The following is a 13,000-nucleotide window of genomic DNA, read 5'->3' on the forward strand; positions in this document are numbered from 1 at the left end:
AAATTAGAACCATATATTAAGATTTTAGGTTTCTACTTAGATAGCTAATTATCTTTACATAAGGGGTGTCAAACTCAATCACATTAAGGGGCTGAAATCCAAAACGCAGGCTAAGTCGCGGGCTAGACCCCGCCCAATCTCTGCCCCAGGCCCCACCTCCATTATAATACTAATTATAACACCATTTTTTCCATTAATTTTTCATATATACACACACAATATAATCTTATTAACGCATAATGGTAATGGTTAACCACAAAATTAAACTACACAAAACACACTGTTTGCTTCTCAACATTTATTCCTACCAGAACACAGATAACTTCTATGCAAATACAGGACCAAAAACTAAAAATACTACTATATTTTAAAAAACACCCTAAGATTCAAGATTCTGCATGCAGTACAACCCCCAGAGAAAAAGAAACAAATGTATTTCTTCCTAAGCAGTGCAAAAGTTAGCAGATTAAAATGTTCAAAAATTGACACAATTCAAACACTAACTTGAAAATAAAATCATTCCCCCTACCTTTGTCTCCCTCCATGCTGTGCCTCCCTCCGGTGGATGTCTAACCTTCTGGCCGGCTCCAACCTGGCCGTTTTATGCGGCCTGCGGTTGGATGCCCCCCGGTGTTATCTTGTGGCTGGCTCCCTCCTCCTCACAGCCATAGTGTGCATGAAGTCGTGTGCAGCAGCTCCTCGTGCGTCCTGCACCTGAACTGGAAGCCTTCTCTCTGACTTTGCAACATCGGAGAGAATGTTTCTGGATGGAGATGTGAGATGCATGAGGAGCCGCTGCACGCGGCTCCATGTTCACTACAGCTGTGAGGAGGAGGGAGCCGGCCACAAGGTAACACTGGGGGCATTGGAGGGAATGCTTCTGGATGGAGGTGTGAGACGCATGAGGAGTCACTGCACGCGGCTCCATGTTCACTAAAGCTGTGAGGAGGGAGCCGGCCACAAGGTAACACTGGGGGCATCGGACCACAGGCCGCATAAAACAACTAGGTGGGCCGGATTTGGCCCGCGGGCCTTGAGTTTGACACTTGTGCTTTAGGTACTCAAATCACTTATCCCCCCCACCCACACACACTTTTATAAAACCATAGTGCGGTTTTTAGTGCTGGCCGCGGCGGTAACAGCTCTGACGCTCATAGAATTCCTTTGAACGTCGGAGCTGTTACTGCCTTGGCTGGCGCTACAGTTCAGAGCGACTCATAATACAAGGAAGCTGCATAAAAAGTATTTCTTGGGAAGTGACGTCATCTTGCTAATGGCAGCGTGAAACAGGAGCTCCGTCGGGCTTCTGTGCTTTATAGTGCTTGGCGCTTCCGAAGTGCGTTTTTTTAGCCACGGTTTAGACTGCTCGGGCTCCCCTTTTCATGGCGACTCAAAAGCGCCTTGAAAAATTTAAATTCTTTGGCGATCCGCTGGAGAAATCGGCTCTGGAGGCGGCGGGCAGCATGGGGGAGAGAGAGAAAAAAAAAATGGCGACCAGACCAGCGACTCAATCGGAGTCGGAGGATGAGGGTATCCCCGATCAGAGGGGGGAGGTCAGTGATGGGCCCCAGAAGTCCATAACGGACTGGTTTAAGGAGCTCAAAGTGGACATTATTGGGGTGAGGAGCGACGTGCGAGCGGCAATAGTGGAGCTGCGATCGGAGGTCGGCGAGCTGGGAGCCCGAGTCTCGGCGACGGAAAACCACGTGGCTACCCTCAATATGGTGGTGACATCTAATTCTGAAGATTCGGCCCGCCTGTCCTCTGAACTCCGGGACCTCCAAACTCAAGTTGAAGATCTGGAAAATCGGTCTAGGCGCTGCAACCTGCGCTTTAAGGGCATCCCTGAAACAGAGGAGTACAGGGATTGCAAGGCAGTGGTACGGGACTTCTGTGAGCATTTGCTGAGAGCTGATGGAGCTGACCTGCCTGATAATATAGTTCTGGTGCGTGTCCACCGCAGTCTGGGAGCCGCACGAGCTCAGAACACTCGTGATATCATTGCTTGCTTTGGAGAGTTCACATTGAAGGAACGGATCTTGCTGGCTGGCCGACGACAGGCTACACTCTGGTGGAAAGACTTGGCGGTGGGAGTATTCCAAGATCTCGCGTGGTCTACACTGCAGAAGCGCAGGGCATTTAAAGATGTCACCTCTGCCTTGCGCTCTGGGGGCCATAAATACCGCTGGCTTTTCCCCTTTGGGATGTGGCTGACTGTTAATGGGGCATCTCGGAGGGTGAGCACAGTGTCGGAAGCCTGGGCGGAGATGCGAGCCCTGGGCTGTGGGACCTTGCAAGAGGAAGATCGGCCCCCTGCTGTGGCATTTACATTAGCGCAGGGTGCCTCTTGGAGCACAGCATTGCGCTCTGGCAAGAAACCAGCGAAACCCCAATCCTGAAAGAGTTTGGACACTGCCTTGCTTTTGCAGAGATGGATTTGATCCTTTGGCTTTCGTGGAGTCTGTATGCGTATGATTGGTTGTGCTGGAGAATTTGGGTGATTCCAGCGCTCCCAACGCTTTGTGACTTTCTCTAACGCACTGTATTTTATTCCAGGAAGTGTTGTTGGGTTGTATTGGTTTCTATTTGTTTGATGTTGGGCGGCAGGGGGAGTAATTGGCTGGGTTGAAAGGGGTTTGGTGAGTGTGGGGAATGCTTGAGACTTGAGTGCAGTTGGGGGGGGAAGTGTGGCATTTGGAGTATATGTGTGTGGTTTTGCACTTTGGTTGTTTCAATGATTCTGTGAGTGGGATACATGCCTTTGGGAGAGATTGCACTTTCTGTTAGCTGGCGAATCCTAATATACAGGGTTCGATGCAGCGTAGGGGTGGGGTCGGGGGGGTTCAGGTGGGAGGGGGGACGGGGAGGGTAGATGAGAAGCTTTTTACTGTAGGTTCGTGGAATGTTAATGGACTTAATAGTCCTGGGAAGCGTAGTATTGTGTATAAGGAAATGGTTTGCATGCAATGGGATGTTTGTCTACTTCAGGAAACACATTTGAGGCCTCGTGATGTGGCAGTTTTAAATTCCCACTATTATGACCAGATCTGGACCCACCAGGGGTCGACACCAGGGAGGAAGGTGGGGGGTTTGGCCATATTGGTACGAAAGGGCTTGGGGCTGGTGGTTGATCAAGTATATCGTGATGGTGCAGGGAGATGTTTGGCTCTCGTGGCTACTTTGCAGGGCCGCACAATCACCCTTATCAATTTGTATGGCCCCAATACGGGTCAAGCCAGCTATTTTGGGTCTATCAAAGAAGATCTGGTTGGTTTTGCGAAAGGGTCTGTGTATCTTGGTGGGGATTTTAATGTTACACCTGATGTTACTTTGGATCACTCTGGGGGTGGGACTAGGTCTCTGTCAAGGGCTGCTAGATGGGCTTTACTATCCTTATTTTCTTCTCTGGGCTTGGTGGATTGTTGGAGGTTGTTGCACCCCACACGACGTACTTATACCCACTACTCACATGCACATAAATCGTATGCACGCATAGATGGGCTGTGGGTCCATCGTAATTCATGGGGAGGGATTCGCCGGGCGGAACTTGGAGCTATTCAAATCTCTGATCACGCGCCTGTGTGGGTAACTAGTGCGGGTTATTGGACAGGGGAGGGACGCCGTTTCTGGAGATTTAATGAGTCTCTATTGAAAGATCCAGCTGTGGTTCGGGAGGTGAATGAGACCGTGGACCAGTACCTTCAGATTAATGATAATGCTACGGTCAATGATGCGACATTGTGGGATGCTCTGAAGGTGGTAGTAAGGGGTATCTTTATCAAATGGGGTGCTCGTCGTAAGCGCCTCCTGGCTCAGCGCTCCCTGACGCTTCGGGAACAATTGGAGCGGTTGGGGAGGCTGCATCAGAGACACCAGGACCCCTTAGTATATGAGCAACTTGTTAAGGCACGGGCGGAGCTCTCTTTACTGCAGATGGAGGAATATGAGTTTTTGAGGACACGTTTGCGGCAAACGGTTTATGAATATAATAATACACCTGGATCTCGCTTGGCTCGGTTAATTAAGCTGAAGCAGGCGAGAGCGGCTATTACAATGATACAGGATGCAGGGGGGACAGCGCATCGGACTGATTCGGCTATTAGATCGGTTTTCCTTAAATTTTATTCTGATTTGTATAGGACCTCGTAGGGGAACGATCCAGCTGCTATTGAGAGATACCTTTCGCAGTTGCGGCTTCCTCGACTTTCAGACGTGGATAGGGAATTACTTAATGAGCCTATTGAGTTAGGGGAAGTCTTGGGAGTCATTGCTGATTTGAAGTTAGGGAAATCGCCTGGCCTGGATGGATATACTAATCAGTTTTATAAACTTTTTCGTGAGGTTCTTGCTCCGTTGTTGGTTCGGGTTGCAAATGGGGTGAGGGATGGTTCCCCGTTGCCCTCCACTACGGGGGAGGCCGGGATTTCGGTCCTGCTCAAACCAAACAGAGATCCGATGGGGTGTGGGTCATATCGGCCGATTTCGTTACTGAATACTGATGCAAAAATTTTAGCTAAGGTGTTAGCTCTTCGGTTGGGGAGGGTACTGCTGTCTTTGGTACATTTGGATCAATCTGGTTTTGTTCAAAAAAGACAGGTTTGTGATAATATTAGACGCACATTACACCTTATGTGGGCTGCACAGCGGCATCTGCTAAAATAGCTTTTCTGGCGATTGATGCTGAGAAGGCTTTCGATCAGGTTGATTGGAACTTTTTATGGCAGGTGATGTCGAAGATGGGGTTGGGAGTTTTCTTTTTGACCTGGGTGCAGGCCTTTTATGCGGCTCCAAGGGCTACTGTGTGTATTAATGGGGTTTATAGCGAATTTTTTTCCATTGCGAGAGGAACTCGACAGGGGTGCCCTTTGTCTCCTCTGTTGTTTGCTCTCTCTATGGAACCTCTGGCCATTCGTATTCGGGAACATGGTGACTTATTGGGGGTGCAAGTGGGAGATATGGAACATCGTATATGGAGATATGGAACATCTTTGCCGATGATGTGTTATTGTATGTCCGGGACCTGGAGGACTCGTTACCAATTTTAGTTGATCTCTTTTTGGAGTATGGGCAGCTTTCGGGGTTCACGGTGAACATGGATAAATCTAAATTGTTGAGTGTCAATTTGGGGGTGGAGGATCAACGTCGTCTGGCTGTCCAGTTTCCTTTTCGCTGGGCTCCTGGGGTTATTCGCTATCTGGGAATTCGTTTACCGACCGATCTATCTCAATTGTATACTGCTAACTATGCCAGGATTATTCAACAAATTCGGACTGATATTCAACGCTGGAACGGGTTTTGGTTGTTTTGGTGGGGTCGCATTGCAGTTTTGAAAATGAATGTCCTACCCCGTTTGCTCTTTCTCTTTCAAACGTTGCCGGTTGCAGTCCCACATTTGGTGTTGAAGCAATTACATGCTTTGTTTTTTCGCTTTATTTGGCAGGGGAGATCTCCTCGTATTTATAGAGCTGCTTTGTGGGCAGCCAGGGATAGAGGGGGGCGCGCGGTACATAATCTATTGTGGTACTACCGAGCCGCACAGCTGCGGCTCTTATTGGATTGGGAGATCGCTGATTTTAAGTTGGCAGTGCGTATGGAACAACATTTTGTGGGATGTCCATGTTTGAAACGCTGGCTTTGGTCCTCCTCCATTGATCTTGGGCGATTGGCGGAACCCGTTTTTGGAACATCTTCTGAGAGTGTGGGGTGTTACTAAACGGCGTTGGAGGGCTGGGGTAGGCCTCTCGATTCTTGGTGCGGTGCGTGACGAGCCTATGTTCCCGGCGGGTGGGGAGAGCTCTGTCTTTGTGCGGTGGGAACGGTTGGGGTTATCTACCTTTCGAGATGTGCTTCAGAAGGGGGTCCTGGTGTCTTTTGAAACCTTCCAGATTAGTGCTGACTTGCCCAGGGGAGATTTTCTGGCTTATTCCCAGATACAAAAAACAAACTAATAAAGGAACCCACTGGCTACTTCAAAATTCTTTTCATTAGGTGGTGCTCAGATTCCAAGATGGAAATGAAGAGTTCAATATGGGGACCAAACCCCTGTGAAAACTCTTATGGTATCTATCATTGCACCGTATGGAAAAGATGTTTTAAAGTGCTCACAGAGTGAACTCATAATATGCTCAAAGTCTTTAGAACTACTGAATGAATGTCCAGTCTTTGTATAAATTTCAATGTGTAACAGCTTCAAAATATGCAAATATTCAAAAAAGGACTTAGCTGAAGAATACTGAAAGCGTAGATGATTGCTGGGTCCTGACGCGTTTCGCCGCCCTGGCTTCCTCAGAGAACCCGCAGCTTTCAGGTTTGTATTCAAAACTTGTCCTGTGGTAAATCAATGAATTCTCCGTTTCCTATGACGTCTTAGGAATCGGAGAATTCATTGATTTACCACAGGACAAGTTTTGAATACAAACCTGAAAGCTGCGGGTTCTCTGAGGAAGCCAGGGCGGCGAAACGCGTCAGGACCCAGCAATCATCTACGCTTTCAGTATTCTTCAGCTAAGTCCTTTTTTGAATATTTGCATATTTTGAAGCTGTTACACATTGAAATTTATACAAAGACTGGACATTCATTCAGTAGTTCTAAAGACTTTGAGCATATTATGAGTTCACTCTGTGAGCACTTTAAAACATCTTTTCCATACGGTGCAATGATAGATACCATAAGAGTTTTCACAGGGGTTTGGTCCCCATATTGAACTCTTCATTTCCATCTTGGAATCTGAGCACCACCTAATGAAAAGAATTTTGAAGTAGCCAGTGGGTTCCTTTATTAGTTTGTTTTTTGATACGGTTTATTTAGGAACTCTTTTGCTTTTTGAATTTACCCAGTTGTTTATATTGTTATTCCCAGATACGTCATTTTCTTCACTCTCAGAAGTGGGATAGGGGGCCCACTCAATCTCTCGATCCCTTTGCTCACATGTGGGTCACTCTTAGGAACCTACCTAGAGTGTTCTTTACCAATATATTCGGGGCTCCTTTTCCTTTCCGGCTCTCTATCAGTGGGCTTGGGAGGTGGACTTGCACTGTACTTTTTCTGTTGAGGAGTGGTCTAGAATTCATATGGAAGTGGGTAATGCCTCTTCTTGTGCACTTATTAAGGAAAATGCCTATAAAGTAGCCCTGCGCTGGTATTATACGCCTAACCGTCTCCATCGTATGTTTCCTAATGTATCTGCATTGTGTTGGAGATGTGGGGTGGCTAGGGGGATCTTTTTACATATATGGTGGGATTGTCCAGTTTTGAAGCCCTTTTGGAGGACTGTTGTGGGATGTTTATCGCACTTGTTACAGATTTTATTGCCTTTTTCTCCACAGGGATGTCTATTAGGCCTTTATAATGTTAGTCTATATTCTTGGCAGACTAAGCTCCGACGTTGGGGTTTGGCGGCAGCAAAATGCTTGATTGCTGCTCATTGGAAACAGGGACTGGCACCTACTCATTTAGATTGGACTTTAAAGCTTCAGTTTATTTTTCACATGGAATTGTCTATTGCGAAACGTCATGGGTACTATTATACTTACACCAGGACTTGGACACGAATACTAGAAAAAATCGAATCTTTACATTGAGCTTCATTCTGAGGGGGGAGGGATTGTGTACAGGGGGACTTACCTGAAGAAACCACAGGGAGTCCCTCTCTGAGGGTCATGGAGTTGGTGGGGTGGGGGGTGGGGGTACTGCGGAGTTCTGGTTATTGATAAATACTGGGGGCTGATTTGTTTTGTTGGGAGCAACTTCTACTGTTTGTACTGCTGGGGGAGCATTTTGTGAATTGGTGTGCTTTTTATATGCTTGCTTTCCCATTTGTTGTTGTCCCTGATATTTATATTCCGGTTCGTATATTTTCACCCAAAAAAACTTTCAATAAACATTTATTGATTAAAAAAAAAAAAAAGTATTTCTTAAACAATAAGTTTTAATATTTCTGAAAAACACTATATATGAAACTGAAGACTTAAGCATAGAAGAAATTTCATTTTTTAGTTTAGTAGCTCGGTATGATAATGTTTGCTCAAACTGTTTCAGTCTTTTTGCACCTCTTGATAAGGGAAAGCAAAAGATGTTAACATTTGATTTCCTTTGAATACAATCTCTTTTCTTTACATTGAATTGTTTATACAAATGGTACTACACCATAAGTAACTATATAGAGAAAACATAACAATTTAAGAAATATCTTTGCTTGTACAGTTAGCTAGTGAGATTGTAAAAAATATAATGATATATTCTGACTCCCGTAATGAGTAAATCAGGCATAATGCCATATTTTGAATCATCTGTGGAGATTTACTTATCTGCGCTGAACATTCTACATATGTAATATTACAATAGTTAATTTGACTTAAAATCATAGTTTGAACTAAGATCCTAAATTGTTTCATATCAAAATATTTGTGTATCCACTAGCGGTCTCTTTTACAAAGCCTAGCGGCTTTTACAAAAACTAGCGGCTGCGCTACGCTAACGGCCGCGAAGTCAATAGAAATTTGAAGGGCTTCGGGGCTGTTGCCGCGTAAAAGAGGCCGTAAGTTTTCTTAAAAGAAAAAAATGGCTTTTTTCTACCCCCCTCCCCTTTTAAAAAACTGTAGCTGGGTAGATGCCCTTGGTTCAGGGAACTATTTAGCAGGTTGGTGAGCCAGTTAATGATATGATGCGGAGCTACTGAAAGAAGGTATGGAGGACAGTTGTCTAGGGGGGCTGTTTTTTAAGGCTAGCTTTGATATTAGTTTATTGGTATTGGGGATGGAAAGGTTAGTGAATGAAGACCGTATCTGGTCTGCTTTTATGGGTTCAGTGTATTCCGTATAGTTATGTTGGGAAGTGTTTGTTGTGGCTGTCTTGGCAAATTCCGATTGGACCAACTTGACTTTGTTGAGGAAGAAATCTGCTAGTTTTTGGGCTGAGATTTTATTAGAGAAGGTTGCAGATTCTTGGTTTTGGGGGGGATGTCAGTTATCGTACTAGGCGAAACAGTTTTGTGTTGTCGGTTGTGTAGCCTCCTATTTTGCTGGCGTAGTAGTTTTTCTTTGTTTCGGATATATTGTCCTTATATTTTTTTATGGCTGCTCTCCATTGTGTTCTGTGTTCTGGTGTCTTGTTTTCCCTCCATTTCTTCTCTAGACGTCTGCATAGTTGTTTGCCTAGTCTTAAGGACTCCGTAAACCAGGGCGAAGTTTGATTTGATTTTATTATGCCTGGGTGGAGGGGGGATACCGTATCTAGGGTTTTGGCATGGGGCTGGTGGGCAGGGGCAAATTGTCTGGGGGATGAGAGAGGGAGCAATATTGGATATGGCAGTAGAGGGAGTGGGAGAAAAGCACCCTGGATTTCTCTCTTTTTCCCCCACTCCCTTTGCAGCAAGGGAGGGAATGAGAGAAAGAGAGATGGTGGAGATAGAGAGGGGGAGATATGTTGCACATGGGGATAGAGGAGAGAGGAAGTAATGCTGTGCAGGAGTGAGGAGGGAAAAAAAGGAGAGAATGATCCAGGATACAAGGGAGTGAGGATGCTATACAATGGGAGGGAGGGAAGAGAGAAATGCTGGTCCATGGTAGGAGGAACTAATGGACAGTAACCACTTGAAGAATTTGCAGAAGACAGGAAAGCAGAAAAAAGAGAAACTGGAACCACCTTGATGGAAAAATGAATCTCCAGACAATAAAGGTGGAAAAAAAAGGAATTTATTGACTGAAATATGTTAGCTTTGGGAAATGTATATAGCAGATGTATTTGTATTGTGTTCAACAGAAAAGGAAATACATTTCTGTTTTTATTTCGCCAGTGTTGAAGTTCTTGCTGACCTTTGTTGTGGCTGGTGGGAATCTCCAAACACTGCCAGCTGAGGACATACTCCAAAAGTGGCCAGAACTCCCACCAAGCGTAGCAGTTGTTGTCAGCATCCCTGAGCCACTGTGATTCAGGGATGCTGCTGGCTGCAAAGCTTGGCAAAGGGGACCCCCCGACCATCTTCAAAGAAAGTCCGCAGTTGACATAGCTCGAGGATCCTTATCAGCTGGAGCATTTATATTTTATATTTACATTAGAGGCTCTGGCAGAGACCCATTTATAACGTATGTATTCTTCCCAATTAATATTTCCAAATTAATAAAGTGTCTTTGCTTATTTGTAAATGGGTCTCTACCAGAGCCTTTAATTCAGTAGCATAATTAAATGGAATAACTACTTCTGAAGTTTATGGGGATGGACAGGGACAGAAGAGATTATTTGCGGGGACAGATTTGATTCCATTGAGGACTGGTTTGATATCTGTCTCTACGCAACTCTTTAGTGGCAGCTACGAGCTTTAAAAACAGCAATGAGTACTACCATAGCCACCTTACTAGGCAAACGAGACTGGTAATAGTGGTTTTACCTTGCCATCATTTACTATGTTACTATGTAAAAGAAAATAGTTTGTAAGCCCAGTAAAATCTAACAAATTACAAAATCAAATCTTAAAATTAATACAGTTAAAAATAAGCACAATATATGAAAACAGAACAAAGTTATCAAGCTGTCAGCTAAACACCCTATCAAAATTAAAATATAGTCAGCTATGGAAGGCTGAATTTTAAAAAACAACCCCTCCCCCCCCAAAATGACAACAAGAACAAAAAATCCCCATAGGCTTTTGATTCTTGCAGAATCTAGTAAAATGACCGTTGTCCTGAAGTATTTTCAAAAGGGAATTCTATAAGAAGGAGGCAGTAATTGAAAATGCTTGAGCTGTCGCCCAAGTCAGTGTGTAGTCTCAGGGAGAGGATACTCACATACAGAAATCACCCCGACCTGAGAGGACAAGCTGCACATAGCATTTCAGCTACCTACATCTAAAATCTAAATCCAAAATCCAGAAAGTTTTTCCCAGCCCATGAGGTGATTAACCCACTTGGGGAAGTCACCATACTGCTCTCAGAGGGATGCACTTATTCCATTCTCCTAGATTTCCTCTGCAATTGTGCTGGTAAATCGCAAATTAGCCACCTCCTGGCTTGCTTTTCATGGGTTTTATAGATAGTGGAAGAAACCTGCAGTGTTTGGAATTGGACATAGCAGGAACACTATGGAAGGAATGAGCTGTTTCAGCCTCTTGTCTCAGCAAGCTACCAGTAGCAATCTAATATATATGAGGGCTCAAGTGAATTGTGTGATCGTAGACGTAGTACTTTCAATTTAAAAAGGAGGACCTGAAGGGTTCTATATACTTGGAGGTTTTGAGTCAGGAGGGGCTGCAATTGGAATGAGTACAAACCAAGCCAGAAGCCTGCCGAAAATTTACAGTTAACAACTTATGCCAGTTCTCTCTTACAAATGTTTGTTATAAAATTTATTTTAGTTTTTTGATCGATGATGATGCAAGTTATATACATTTTATTAACTGTCTGTAATCTAAAGTACAGTGTGTAGTGTTCAGTTTAATGATTCGGAAGTACTGATATAGGAGACCAGTAAACATTCCTGATATACTGGTTTTGTTATCTGACAAACTAATTTGTTAAGACTTGGTGAGAACATTGGAGAATAATGTCTATGGACCAGACACATAGAGGACAGATGCCTCAGAAGCAGAAAAAATAAATTGGGGCAGAGGAATAGGCATGTTTATTTCATCCTTATAAATTGGTTTTTTTCTCATAAGATGAGTTGTTGGGTGGTCCTGTTTTATAGAATAATCTCCTTTTAGATTTGAGGAAGTTAACTTCAGTCATCTTGTTTAGAAAACATAAGAACATAAAAATTGCCATACTGGGACAAACCGAAGGTCCATCAAGCCCAGTATCCTGTTTCCAACAGTGGCCAACCCAGGTACCAAGTACCTTGCAGAAACCCAAAGAGTAGCAACACTCTAGAGCAGTGTTTTTCAACCGCTGTTCCGCGGCACACTAGTGTGCTGCGAGATGTTGCCTGGTGTGCCGCAGGGCCGCCATCAGGGCAGTACTACCAGTCCTGCATTCAGGGGCCCGGAGCTGACAGGGGGCCCGAGCTCCCCCAGGGTCCTAGGCAGTGTTCTAAGGCAGGGGCGCCAGTAGCTCGCCAAGGCAAAGTGAGTCGATCACCCAGGACTCACTTTGTCTTGGCGATCTAATCTATCGAGCCGATAAGTCTTCTTCTCCCCGACGTCAATTCTGCAGTCGGAGAGGAAGTTCGGGCCAGCCAATCGCTGCCTGGCTGGGCGGAACTTCCTCTCTGATTGCAGAATTGACGTCAGGGAGAGCATGCGTCGGCTTTGGGGCCTGTTATCCATTGGTGGGTCCTGTTCCCCGATGGCAGCGGCAGTGGCAGTGGCTTGGGGAACGGCAGGGAGAAAGAAAGAAAGGGGGCAGGCAGGGAAACAGAAGGAAAGAAGAGAAACAGAAAAAAAGAAAGAAAGGTCAGGGAGAGAGGAAGAAAAAGTTGGGGGAGGGAATGAGGTGTGGAGGAGAGAAAGCATACAGGCTGATAGAAGGGAAGAAAGATTGGATGCACAGTCAGAAGAAGAAAGTGCAACCAGAAATCACCAGACAAGGTAGGAAAAATGATTTTATTTTAAATTTAGCAAAGTGGCAGCAGTATTACCACAGTTTTCAAAGGAATTTGCCCAAATAACTTAATAGTTAACTGGGTAAATTCCCAGAGATGAAAACTTCCCTTCACTTACTATGCACAGTTCTGAATTTATATCTGCTGTCTGTATTTTACAATATGGTCACCTTTTACTAAACCGCAATAGTGGTTTTTAGTGCAGGGAGCCTATGAGCGTCAAGAGCAGCGCTGGGCATTCAGCGCAGCTCCCTGCGCTAAAAACTGCTATTGTGGTTTAATAAAAAGGATGGAGGGTATATTTGTCTATTTTTGTATGCTATAAAAACCAAATACAGAGAGAGACTGAGAGCTGTTGACGAAGAGCTACGTGTGTGTCTTTCTTCGATTCCAGCCAGAATATCAGCTTTGTGTTCAGCCAAACAGGCCCAGGTTTCGCACTGAATAAAGTATTTTATAATTTTTCAC

The 13,000-nt window shown here is 44.8% G+C and overlaps 1 protein-coding gene across 2 annotated transcripts in view; it reads left to right on the top strand.

Moving 5' to 3' along the window:
* Positions 1 to 13,000, top strand: part of VPS53 (VPS53 subunit of GARP complex) — a 229,844-nt gene that overhangs the window by 132,672 nt on the left and 84,172 nt on the right. The window lies entirely within an intron of this gene.

Source organism: Geotrypetes seraphini, chromosome 15 (assembly GCF_902459505.1).
Source record: "Geotrypetes seraphini chromosome 15, aGeoSer1.1, whole genome shotgun sequence".
Taxonomy (NCBI): Eukaryota; Metazoa; Chordata; class Amphibia; order Gymnophiona; family Dermophiidae; genus Geotrypetes; species Geotrypetes seraphini.